The sequence below is a fragment of the Lampris incognitus genome, chromosome 13, assembly GCF_029633865.1.
Source record: "Lampris incognitus isolate fLamInc1 chromosome 13, fLamInc1.hap2, whole genome shotgun sequence".
Classification (NCBI taxonomy): Eukaryota; Metazoa; Chordata; class Actinopteri; order Lampriformes; family Lampridae; genus Lampris; species Lampris incognitus.
This window is the reverse complement of record NC_079223.1, coordinates 31,136,059-31,148,520: the sequence shown is the minus strand read 5'-3', so window position 1 is coordinate 31,148,520 and position 12,462 is coordinate 31,136,059.

Here is a 12,462-nt window from a genome sequence, read left to right as displayed (position 1 = left end):
ATCCTTTTCACAAAATCCACCACCATCTGTCCCCCCACATTCCTTTCCTTGGTATCATACCTGCTCATCACTTCTGTTCTCTTCACCAACTTGCCCATTCAAGTCCGCTCCAATCACCACTCTCTCTTCCTTGGGCCCACTCTCCAGCACTTCATCCACCTTACTCCAGAATTCTTCTTTCTCTTCCATCTCACACCCAACTTGCGGGGCATATGCGCTGATAATATTCATCAACACACCTTTGATTTCCAGCTTCATACTCATCACTGTGTCCGACACCTTCTTCACTTCCAGCACACCCTTCCTTTAGAATTACTCCTACACCATTTCTCCCCCGTCTTCATCATATTAGAAGAGTTTGAACACACCTCCGATGCTCCTGGCCTTTCTCCCTTTCCACCTGGTCTCTTGCACACACAGTATACCTACCTTTCTTCTTTCCATCATATCAGCCAGCTCTCTCCTTTTACCAGTCATAGTGCCAACATTCAAAGTTCCGACTATCACCTCCATACTCCTAACCTTCCTCCTGTCCCACTGCCTCTGAACGTACCCCCCCCCCTTCTCCTTCACCCAACAGATGCATAGTTTCCACCGGCACCCTGCTGGCCAGCAGTACCGGTGGCAGTCATTTGTAATCCAGGCCTCAACCGATCTGGTATGGAAATCTGATTTATAATCTGCATATTTGATTTGGCAAAATGTTTTATGTCAGATGCCCTTCCTGACCCAACCCTCCCTGTTTATCCGGGCTTGAGACTGGCACTAAGAATGTACTGGCAGTGCATCCTCAGTGGCTGGGTCAGTCAAAATTGTTTGAAAAAAAATTATTGAAAATGTTATAAGAAACAGAAGGAAGTGTAAAACTTTGTGTAAGCTTGGCAGATATGGAGAGAAAGAAAAGGAAGTAAAAATATGACAGGAGTATGGTGTGTGTGTGTGTGTGTGCGTGTGTGTTTTTGTGTGTGTGTGTTTGTTCATCTTCCTCTGTGCATGCCTCTGAATTTGTCTGTGAGGAGAAAGAGTGTGTGTGTGTGCAAATTGGGTTGTGTGTTCAAAGTCATTTTGTCTGCCTGTTTTCTATCTATAAGCTGTATATATTTGGATCTAATATCTTTGACTGTGTATTTGTGTATGTTTGAGGTATAGTTACTCAAGACGCCTAGTTTTTCCCTCTTTTGATCTGTATGTCTGTCTGCCTCCCTCTCTGAGTCCCCCCTCTTACTGTCTGTCCTAAAGCACACTGGAATCTGTCTCTAATTAAAGCACTATAATGACTTGTTACCGTGACAAACATGCTCTCTCCCGAACGCACACAGGAACACACAGATGGGGTTTTAAGCATAATGAGATTGTACTGTGTGAGCGTGAGACAGCTAAAAACCTACTGTACTCTGTACCTCAGGCTGAAGACGTATCAGTGCTCTATTTGGATTTAAATGATAGAAGCACTACAGTTCAGACCATTTATGCATATTTGTGTGTGTGTGCGTGTGTGTGTGTGTGTGTGTGTGTGTGTGTGTGTGTGTGTGTGTGTGTGTGCGTGTTTTGAGGTATGTGTGCCTTGCGTTCAACACTAAAAACTTACGGTCTTAATTTTTTAAAAATCTCTATACATTTGTGTAGGCTATCTCGGACTTTATGAATGTATTGTGGGTGTGTTCTGTTTGCGTCACTGTGTGTATCTCTTTGGTTTGTGTGCAATGAGGTGGTGGTTTATCAGAGAGAGAGAGAGAGCGAGTGTGTGTGTGTGTGTGTGTGTGTGTGTGTGTGTGTGTGTGGGTGGATGGATGGATGGGAAATAAGTCATCAGGAGTCTAATAGCTTTTTGCATTCCCCATCCAGACTCAAATTAAACCTTCTATTTTCCATTGGACTTGATCCCTGTTCTCCCCCAACCTTGTGTGTGTGTGTTTATGTGTGTGTGCGTGTGTGTGTGCGTGTGTGCGTGCGTGCGTGTCTAAGTAAGATACCAGATATCAGTTTCTAATGGAGGGGTGGAAATCGTTCCCTATCCCTGGTAATAATAATGCTGTGAATCCACAATAATCTGCAGACTTTTACAGAAGCGAGTGAAATGCCATTGGCAACCGAATGAGGTAATACAAATGCTAATGTCATTTCCTCTCTTCCCTGTTCTCCTTGCCTCTCCCCTCCTCTTCTCCTCGCCCTGCCCTCATCCTCTCCTCTCAAAGCCTCTCTATACTTCCCTGAGAATATCTTGGCTCCCCTCTACTCCTCCATTGTCCTTGTCTCCTCTTCTTCCATCCTCCACAGTTCTCTCTCATTGACTACCATGTCTTCTCTTCTTCTCTCCTCTGCTTTCGTCTTCTCCATTGTCATGTCCTCTCTTCCTCTCTCCCCCCTCTATTTTCTTGTTCTCTATCCCCCCACTTGTCTCCAGTCAGACTCTCTTCACTTTCCCAGAAAAGAATAAAAAAACAAAAACAACAACAAACAAACAAAAAGAGCATTATGGCTTCTCTCTGCTTCTTTCCTACCCATTCTTCCCTTATTTTACTGTTGACTCTTTCCTTTCCTTTCTAGTCCTGTCCCATCTCATTGGTCCTCCTTTGTCCCTGCTCCCACCATCTGTTTAATTCTTTCTCATCTGTGAGTCCTCTCTGCTCTTTTTTCTCCTCTCCACCTTTATTCTTCTCCATCTCTTCCCAGCTTCCCATTCTTGTCTCATCTCCCCTTCTCCAGAGCCTAATTATCTACAGCTGTGAGCTAAATTTTGTATGGCTTCATTTGCGTCGTTGGTTCCCTTATTGATGAGTCTTCAAAATGGAGCACGTCATACACTTATGAGCCAAACATTATAACCACTCACAGGTGACCAGCGAACAATTAGTTTTCATAGCCAACCTGTTGGATGCAGGAAAAATGGGCAGGAATAAAGACCTGAGTGACTTTGACAAGGGCCAGATTGTTATGGCCAGATGACTGGGTCAGACTATCTGTGAAATGACAGGGCTTGTGGGGTGCTCCCAGTCAGCAGTGGTGAGTACCTACCAACAGTGGTCCGAAGAAGGACAAACCACAAATCGCCGACAGGGTGTTGGGTGCCCAAGGCTCATCGATACGCAAGGGCAACAAAGGCTATCCCGTCTGGTCCGAACTGATAAAAGGTCTACGGTGGCACAAGTCACAGAAAATATTAATGATAGTTGCGGGAGGAATGTGTTAAAGTGCATCGCACCATTTGTGTATTTGCTGTGTAACTGCAGACTGGTGAGAGTGCCCATGATGACCCCTGTCCACCGTTGACAGTGCCTATGCTAGCATCGGACCTGGACCATGGAGAAGTGGAAGAAGGTCACCTGGACTGATGAGTCCATTTCTCTTTTAGATCACATGGATGGCCGTGTATGTGTGCGCCATTTACCTGGGGAAGTGATGGCACCAGGATCCACTGGGAAGATGTCAAGCTGGTGGAGGCAGTGTGATGCTCTGGGCAATGTTCTGCTGGGAAACCTTGGGTCCGACCATTCATGCGGATGTCAATTTGACACGTGCCACCTACCTAAACATCATTGCAGACCAGGTAAACCCCTTCATGGCAATGGTATTCCCTGGTGATAGTGACCTTTTTCAGCAGGATAATGCACCCCGCCACACTGCACACATTGTTCAGGAATGGTTTGAGGAACATGATGAAGTCTTCAAGGTGTTGCCTTGGCCTCCAAATTCTCTACATCTCAATCCGATTGAGCATATGTGGGATGTGCTGAACCGACAACTTGGATCCACGGTGGCTCCACCTTGCAACTTACAGGATTCGAAGGATCTGCTGCTAATGTTCGGTGTTATACACTCACTGGCCACTTTATTAGGTACACCTTGCTAGTACCGGGTTGGACCCCCTTTTGCCTTCAGAATTGCCTTAGTCCTTCGTGGCATAGATTCAACAAGGTACTGGAAACATTCCTCAGAGAGTTTGGTCCATATTGACATGATAGCATCACGCAGTTGCTGCAGATTTGTCGGCTGCACATCCATGATGTGAATCTCCCGGTCCACCACATCCCAAAGGTGCTCTATTGGATTGAGATCTGGTGACTGTGGAGGCCATTTGAGTACAGTGAACTCATTGTCATGTTCAAGAAACCAGTCTGAGATGATTCGAGCTTTATGACATGGCGCCTTATCCTGCTGGAAGTAGCCATCAGAAGATGGGAACACTGTGGTCATAAAGGGATGGACATGGTCAGCAACAATACTCAGGTAGGCTGTGGCGTTGACACGATGCTCAATTGGTACTAAGGGGCCCAAAGTGTGCCAAGAAAATATCCCCCACACCATTACACCACCACCACCAGCCTGAACCATTGATACAAGGCAGGATGGATCCATGCCTTCATGTTGTTGATGCCAAATTCTGACCCTACCATCCCGAATGTCGCAGCAGAAATCGAGACTCATCAGACCAGGCAACGTTTTTCCAATCTTCTATTGTCCAATTTTGGTGAGCCTGTGCGAATTGTAGCCTCAGTTTCCTGTTCTTAGCTGACAGGAGTGGCATCCGGTGTGGTCTTCTGCTGCTGTAGCCCATCTGCCTCAAGGTTCGACGTGTTGTGCGTTCAGAGATGCTCTTCTGCATACCTCGGTTGTAATGAGTGGTTATTTGAGTTACTGTTGCCTTTCTGTCAGCTCGAACCAGTTTGGCCATTCTCCTCTGACCTCTGGCATCAACAAGGCATTTTCGCCCACAGAACTGCCGCTCACTGGATATTTTCTCTTTTTCGGACCATTCTCTGTAAACCCTAGAGATGGTTGTGCGTGAAAATCCCAGTAGATCAGCAGTTTCTGAAATACTCAGACCTGCCCGTCTGGCACCAACAACCATACCACGTTCAAAGTCACTTAAATCACCTTTCTTCCCCATTCTGATGCTCGGTTTGAACTGTAGCAGATCGTCTTGACCATGTCTACATGCCTAAATGCACTGAGTTGCTGCCATGTGATTGGCTGATTAGAAATTTGCGTTAACGAGCAGTTGGACAGGTGTGCCTAATAAAGTGGCCGGTGAGTGTATACCACAGGACACTTTCAGAGGTCTTGTGGAGTCCATGCCTCAGTGGGTCAGCACTGTTTTGGTGGCATGCAGAGGACCAACAGCATATTAGGCAGGTGGTCATAATGTTTTGGCTCATGAGTGTATTAGAGAAGCAATCAGCCTGCGTGAAGCGTACTGATTAGCATGATTGTTGGGGTCATGTTTCACCCACTTTTACCCCATTTGTTTCAAATGCTTTTTGAAATTGCAAATAATTCTTTGATGGTGCATACAGTTGCCTGTATTCCTCAATAGGCAGGAGTGTGTACCCAAATTTCCAGTTGAGTTTTGAAGAAGATCAAGCTCCATCATATACTAAAGTACTAGATTGACCCTGCTGCTTTCGGGATGATATTGATTTCTATATTTTAGTCACCAATGATTAGCCTTTCTTTTAGGCATACCCAAATATATACACACACATTGTTTCTCAAAAGTGTGAGGCCCATTCTTTTTAAATGTCATCAAAATCCCCTTAATTGGAATATGTAATTGATAGGATCCATACTAGCATGCACACACACACGTAAGTGCAGACACACTATCATTTGTCTTTCAGTGTACCAGGGGTAAAATGATCGATACAGTGTACTTCAGATCTTGGTGCTAAACGGCAGGATTGTGACAAATGTTATATGTCAGTGGTTCTAAATATAAACCTGGACCACGGCCAACATACACTCACCGGCCGCTTTATTAGGCACACCTGTCCAACTACTCGTTAACGCAAATTTCTAATCAGCCAATCACATGGCAGCAACTCGATGCATTTAGGCATGTAGACATGGTCAAGATGATCTGCTGCAGTTCAAACCGAGCATCAGAATGGGGAAGAAAGGTGATTTAAGTTGCTTTGAACGTCGCATGGTTGTTGGTGCCAGACGGGCAGGTCTGAGTATTTCAGAAACTGCTGATCTACTGGGATTTTCACGCGCAACCATCTCTAGGGTTTACAGAGAATGGTCCGAAAAAGAGAAAATATCCAGTGAGCGGCAGTTCTGTGGGCGAAAATACCTTGTTGATGCCAGAGGTCAGAGGAGAATGGCCAGACTGGTTCGAGCTGATAGAAAGGCAACAGTAACTCAAATAACCACTCATTACAACCGAGGTATGCAGAAGAGCATCTCTGAACGCACAACACGTTGAACCTTGAGGCAGATGGGCTACAGCAGCAGAAGACCACACCGGGTGCCACTCCTGTCAGCTAAGAACAGGAAACTGAGGCTACAATTCGCACAGGCTCACCAAAATTGGACAATGGAAGATTGAAAAATGTTGCCTGGTCTGATGAGTCTCGATTTCTGCTGCGACATTCGGATGGTAGGGTCAGAATTTGGCATCAACAACATGAAAGCATGGATCCATCCTGCCTTGTACCAACGGTTCAGGCTGTTGGTGGTGGTGTAATGGTGTGGGGGATATTTTCTTGGCACACTTTGGGCCCCTTAGTACCAATTGAGCATCGTGTCAACGCCACAGCCTACCTGAGTATTGTTGCTGACCATGTCCATCCCTTTATGACTACAGTGTTCCCATCTTCTGATGGCTACTTCCAGCAGGATAAGGTGCCATGTCATAAAGCTCGAATCATCTCAGGCTGGTTTCTTGAACATGACAATGAGTTCACTGTACTCAAATGGCCTCCACATTCACCAGATCTCAATCCAATAGAGCACCTTTGGGATGTGGTGGACCGGGAGATTCGCATCATGGTTGTGTAGCCGACAAATCTGCAGCAACTGCGTGATGCTATCATGTCAGTATGGACCAAACTCTCTGAGGAATGTTTCCAGTACCTTGTTGAATCTATGCCACGAAGGATTAAGGCAGTTCTGAAGACAAAAGGGGGTCCAACCCGGTACTAGCAAGGTGTACCTAATAAAGTGGCCAGTGAGTGTATATCATCAATGAAACGCCATTGATGAGTGACTCACTCTCATCTTTCTCTTTGTCTCTATATTCTCTCTGTCTCCCACTTGCTTTTGTTTATATCATTTATTAAAATGTCAAATGAGTAAGAAATTAGGTTAAGTGTCTGTAGGTTGGTGGTTTATGTGTGTGGGTTAGCAACTACGTTTGTGCATGTGTGTGTGTGTGTGTGTGTGTGTGTATATGCTCAGGCCTGGTGAGAAATCATTAGCAGTTTCTGAGGCACAGATGTCTAAACAGATTATTGGCCTTTTGCGGCACCACACACGTATGTGCATACATGCATGCTCACATGCCCCCCCCCCCCCGCTGTCAAGAGGTAGCAGCTAAAGATCATATCCAAACATGAACATTTGCACTGTTGTGTATCAACTCTCTCATTCGCACTTGTACTATAATCACACACTCATAACCATACAGACGCACGGGCACAGACACACCTGTAGAGAAAGACTGATAAACAGACACGGGGTTACGGTTAGGTTGGGCGCTTCTTGCCTGAAAGAGCTGTTGCAGAGCGCAACATGACAGGTGAAAGTACACACATACAAACAGAGAGAGTGAGAACCTCACTGCTTCTTGTTAACATTCCTCTTTATAAGGACTGCTGGTGATAGAAAGGGAAGGAGGAGAGGAAAGAGTGCATTGGTAGACAGAGCAAAAGAGATGGGGGAGCCAGAGGAGAAGGCAAGAGCAACGTGTGAAGGGAGAGGTGTGGCAGAGAGAGTCAGAGGTGGAGGAAAGAGAATGTTTTTAGAATTAAGAGAAGGTAGGAAGCAGGTATGTGAAAGGGAAAAAAAAGAGAAGCTGGCATGATGATGGAAGATAAGAGGAGCGAGGAAGGGGTGCAAAGAAAGGGATTGGTGGGATGGGGGTTGTATTGGCTTCTGATGTCATTTCAGCTCAACCCAATGAGATGTTAAATATAACAACAGAACAGGTTGGCATTTTTATCGTGGAATATAAGAGATAGAGACAGGGTAACTGAAAGAGCAGCGATAAAGTGATTTGAATGTTATAACAAGACTAGGTCAAAACCTCAATGGCAGGGTGGCATGGTGGTTAGCACTGTCACCTCACAGCAAGAAGGTACTGGGTTCGAACCCCGGGGTTGTCCAACCTTGGGGGTCATCCCAGGTTCTTTCTGTGTGGAGTTTGCATGTTCTCCCTATGTCTGCGGTGGGTTTTCTCTGGGTGCTCCAGTTTCCCCCATCATCAAAAGAAACTTGCATGTTAGGGTTTATACTCCTGTCTGTGACCCTGACCAAGGCAATGGGAAAAGAACTGGAGTTGGTCTCCAGGCGCTGCATCAAGGCAGCAGCCCACTGCTCCTAGCTACCCAGATCACAGCTAGGATGGGTTAATTTGCAGTAACTACATTTCCCCAAGGGGATTGATAAAGGAAACTTAATTAATATGGTTAGACTGTGTATGGTCAGTGTTTGAAATTGTGGCCCATTTATTACAGGGCTCATCAGTGGTAGTGTCTATGATGTGAATTTCTTAATATTAAATGTTCATCTGCAATTTTCTGTAGTGGTTCCAGTAATATTTGCTGTTAAAAGTGTATTGAAGTAGCATATCACATGACATGGTTATGCTGCCTTCGAGTAAAAAAAAAAGAAAGGTAAAAGATGCAGTTGCAAGAACAATACTTTCCACTCATATCTTGGGATGTTTGATCTGAAAGCGGACTTAATTTAATTGTAAGTGTACCTATTCTAATTATCTGTTAAGTCCCCCTCCTCTTTCATCTGTTTCTATCTGTATGTTTAATTTGTCTAAGACTCACTCTGTATTGACAGGTGAATTCACAAAGAATGGATTGCGGCTGCTGATAGCACCATGAATTACGCATCACTTGCAACCGCGATCTGCCTCGTCTCAAGGTTCGACTCATAAAAGATATTGCCTGAATGATATGAATGATATTGCAGCTCAAACATGCCCATAAAGTTTTGCAGCTGAGTGCAGTTTGCCCTTGTTTTGTGTCTGATTGCAATTATCCATGTGGCAAAGTATAAATGGTGGCTTTGCACCAAGAACACAGAAGGCAGGAATGTCATCCTTGATATCATCGAGTATAACAACAATTGTTAGACCTGGCAACCCGTATCTGCGAATAATTTCAGTCTCAGTTAAATCAAAAAGTGATTTTCTCCTTTGAAATATCCTCTCAAGAGCACGCCTGGCATGATGATGCCTTCTCCTGGCTACAATCACTGCTGCCATGATCACTGGAAAGCCTGGGCGTCAGTTACCACCAACTCTCTGAAGACGCCAATAATTTCCACTCTGTGTGTGGTTATTACCGCTGGTGCTTTGCAATGTGGCTCATTTGGATAGACGGGCCAATTTTGTGCCAAATGTATGCATATTACCCAATTTAAATATGTACAAATAGCACTGGAGCAACGAGACACTGTTTGCTTGGCAGTGCAGTTAGGGGTGTATTTCACCCTTTGCGGGTGCTTTGAGAATTACACAATATATATATATATATATATATATGTTTTGTGTGTGTTATTTGTGCAGATTTAACAGCCACGAAAGCCACACAATCCTTTTGTGGGAGCGTCTTGTCCCAGTTATTATTTGGGGTGCTTTAACTGTACGCTGTCCCTTATGCCTCTCTGCGCTCGGTCAATCAATCATGTAACTTTGGTGACATTGTTAGTCACCTGATCCAGGTGACATTCGCGTTTGTAGGGCTGGACCGCCTAAAAAGTACTAAATTTGAGATTAAAAGTATGAATGTAGGATTACAGGACATAAAGAGGGGGGGGGGGCTCCCAGTATGTTAAATGTAAAGAGAGAGGGAGTGACTTTGTGTGAGTGAGCCAGAGATGAAGCACAAAAAAGATGTTTTTCCAGCCTAATCTGAGCAGGAGTTCCAATTTATTCTTGTAAGTGATGTTTGAGGAAGATATACTGGCTTCTTAATAGATGCCTAATGAGAAGTCAAGAGAAACATGTACACACACTCACACACACACACACATATATGGAGGGATGTTTGCTGGCATCCTTGAATATCCAGTTGAGACACAGATAATTGGCTAATTTAGCATTAGCATTAGTATGCTTCTGGAACGAAGTGCCCTAAATAGTAGTTGAGAGGACTTAATATGAATCTGTGTCTAAACACAGTACTTAAACCAGCAGAAATCAGCATGAATACTCAACATATAGCATTCTCATGTTTCAGACCTAGGCTAGCATGCATAATTTCTTTTTTATTTTAATCTAGTACTAGGTAGGCAGAGACTGGCACTTAAAAAAGGAGCACCAGACACTTTTTTTTTAATCATATAACTCTTTTTTTAAAGGTCTGAACTTAGTCCGCAGAGTTTTCACTGTCCAGTTTGTATAATACTGCATATTATGTTAGGCAGTACCTGAACCTTCAGTTTGTGTGTGTGCATGTGTGGGTCTCCAACAGAAAAAAGAGAGCTTGTATGGGTGTCTGGGTTCATCCCTCTCACTGCATGCTGCATGTGCCCGAGCCTGCCTAACTGTGTGTGTGTGTGTGTGTGTGTGTGTGTGTGCGTGCGTGCGTGCGTGCGTGCGTGCGTGCGTGCGTGCGTGCGTGCGTGCGTGCGTGCGCATGTCCATTGACGCTCCCTGAAAAAAAAAAAAGGGCAGATGACTTGTCACGTCCGTCTCCCAGGAAGTGCATCTTCATTAGCGACCAATCAAAATCCAATTACAGCTGGTACCTTGGCGTATTAGGGCTCTAGTATTAAAATGATATGGCATGTGAATATATTTCCAATCACTGCAGACTTTAATTACCATCCTGTACTGCACAGGCCACTCTTATTGGGCAAGGATGAGTTGAAGGGAGGTAGAGGATATAAAATTAGTGTGTGACAGAGAAAATATAGCTTTAGAAGGTGCATGCGAAAGGATGGTGTGTGAGGGAGGGTGTTTGAAAGTGAGATTTAAAAAAAGTGAGATGTGGGTGAATGTGTGTTACCAGAATTTATTTATTTATTTATTTATTTATTTATTTATTGTCCATGCATGCAAGTGTGGTTGTGTGTATATTTGTGAGGGACATTTGTGCTGGGTGGGATTATGCAGTAGGGTGTTATTACAGTTAGATTGTGGGTATTTTGCTAACATCTTTGCCTGTGGCATGTTTCTATTACAGCCTTGTCAAACATAGCATCCCAATGGGCTCAGTAAATACACAGATAAACCATGTAGCCTGACTGACAGGTAGCCAGCCTGCCAATTCATCAGTTATTTTTAAATCAACCAGACAGCCAGAGATTCAGTCAGTTAATTCCCCAAACTAAGTAAAATTTTTACTAATTCCCTCTGGCTAACCAGTCAGTTATTGAAAAGGTCAACCGGAGTGAGGATAATTTGGTTAGTTGACTTTGTAAATCAGAAAGCAAGTCACACAGCCAGGTAACTATCTCGGGTCATGGTGGCAGCAAGCTAAGTAGGGCACTCCAGATGTCCCACTCCCCAGCAACGCCCTCCAGCTCCTACTGGGGGATTCCAGGCCAGATTGGACATGCAGTCCCTCCAGTGAGTTCTGGGTCTACCCCGGGGTCTCCTCCCAGTTGGACATGTCTGGAAAACCTCCAAAGGAAGGCGCCAAGGAGGCATCCTAATCAGGTGCCCGAACTACCTCAACTGGCTCCTGTCAATGCGAAGGAGCAGCGGCTCTACTCTGAGCTCCCTCCGGATACAATAATAATAATAATAATAATAATACATTAAACTTATATAGCGCTTTTCTAATACTCAAAGTCACTTTACAATAAACGGGGTGAAACATGATGACAGATAAACATAACACAGACATACAGGGGTGGATGGGAAGGGGGGCTACGAGACGGAGAAGCAGCAGCCACACACGGCGCCAGCAGTACTCTCCGACTTGGACAGACACAAAAGGGAAAAAAAAACAAACATCATAAATCACATATGAAGTCTGAAGAGGTGAGTCCCGACCAATGACCTGAATGTGGGCAGCCCGCAGCAGCTGAAATACAAGCAGCTGAAATTAGTTTCCTCCGTAGGGTGTCTGGGCTCAGCCTTAGTGATAGGGTGAGGAGCTCAGACATCCAGAGTGAGCTTGGAGTAAAGCCACCAGGTAACTAATCGGTTAGAAAGTTGCAAGCTGACCAGTAGGTCAGTGAGTCAATCAATTAGAAAATCAGTAGTTACTTTGACGCTTGGATAACTGGCACCTTTTTGATTAGAAAATAACATAGCCATCAGCTAAAAAGTCATCCCAATAGCTAATCAAGCAGTATGTCGTTTGCTTAAATGATTAGTAAGTCAATGAGCCTGCCAACCAGCCAGTAAAGGCCTTTGCACACCAAGTCTGAAAATGTTAAATGCATATAATTTAATTCACATGGTCCAACAACTCTTTAAAATCTCTGAGTTTACTGACAAATGGGAATAAATGCAGAAAACCTAAAAACTGATCCAGAAACATGAAGAAATGG